The following is a 1,535-nucleotide window of genomic DNA, read 5'->3' as shown; positions in this document are numbered from 1 at the left end:
CAATGTGGGGCTGGTCCGTTATTGAAGAATGAATTCTTGAATACACAGTGTTGCATGGATCAAATCCTCTGCAGAATTGGGGTCTGTAAGCTGAGAACCTCGTGGATGGGGGACTACTCTCCCCGGAGGGCCTCCTGGCTTCTAGGAGCTGCCCTTCCTTCTTTTACAGCAGACGGAGCTCTGCTCAGGGTGAGGGGGCTGGTAGGACATCATCTGCACCTCCAAGCTGGACACTGGCTCCAGCGTAGGGGGCCACGGATGTGGAGCTCTGTTCTTCAGAGAGCTACAGGAGAATGAGGCTCTGGTGCTCTGTGGCTTGGCATGGCTTTTTAAATTGTTTTTTCAAATTGTTTATTTATTTATTTTGCAAGAGTGACAGAGAGCACAAGCAGGGGAGGAGCAGAGAGAATCCCAACGTGGGCTCGATCCCATGAACCATGGGATCGTGACCTGAACCAAAATCAAGAGTTGGATGCTTGACTGAGCCACCCAGGCGCCCTGTTAGCATGGCTTCAATAAGGGGAGTCAGGGTACATCAAGGTTGGTGTAATTCAGCTACTCCTTTCTGCAGATGGATTAAAGATAGCTTTGATTTCACTAAGTGTCTCCAACAGCAGATTTCTTTTTCTCCTCAGTTAGGGGGCACTTGCTGTTGCGTGCCTGAGACCCAACATGCGTCCTCCCTGCTCACCACTGGCCCAAGCAGTTCTCCCAGGACAAAGCCCCAGAAGAACCAGCGGGGCAGCAGCCAGGGCTTCCCAACCATGGCCGCCGTCAGGGCCATTTGATGTTCCTACAAATAAAGGCCTATGCAATGTGCTGCGACAGTGTTTGCTTAGAAAGTATACTTCTATGCCCAAGGAAAATGCCTGCCTTTCCACCAGGGCCAGTTTGTGAGGGCTTCAGGGGAGACATTTAAACCACATAGGCGCTGTGGCTCAGTTTCCTTGTTCATAAAAAGGGTGTGCCTGCCTGTCCCGAAGGGTACTTAACAGATTATGTGGAGTCTTTCTCAGGCATTCTTCCCCCCGTAATGAGCAGAAAGCTCTGCCAGAGTGCCTTCCAGTGAGAGGGCTTTATTTCCCCCCATTACCAGAAAATTAGAGATTGACAGTGTCAGGCTCATTAATATTGTAAGCGGAGTCAAAGTTTCCTTCACTCTTCATCTTGACCATCCTGAAGCCTGCTGACACTTTCCTTCATGGTTCTTGCCTCATGCTCCCAAAATGGCTGCTGTACTTCTAGACCTCACGTCTGCATCCAATGCAAGAAAAAGAGATCAGAACAAAGGCTTTCTTCTAAGGAGGCATTGTCTTTTTATTTGGGATGGACAGCCCTCCCTATAGATTATCCCTTGTATCTCATTAGCCAAAACTGGACGATATTCCCTCCACAGTTTATCACTATCCAAAGGAAGCAAAGTTGCTATGACAGGTTTAAACCAATCATAATCCATGCCCTTGGTCTGGGGGAGGGAGGAACTTATGCTCCTTAAGAACAGGGGACCTCCACTTAATACCTGAAGAAAGTAGGGA

Source organism: Suricata suricatta, chromosome X (genome assembly GCF_006229205.1).
Source record: "Suricata suricatta isolate VVHF042 chromosome X, meerkat_22Aug2017_6uvM2_HiC, whole genome shotgun sequence".
Lineage (NCBI taxonomy): Eukaryota > Metazoa > Chordata > Mammalia > Carnivora > Herpestidae > Suricata > Suricata suricatta.
Note: the sequence above shows the minus strand (reverse complement) of the source record.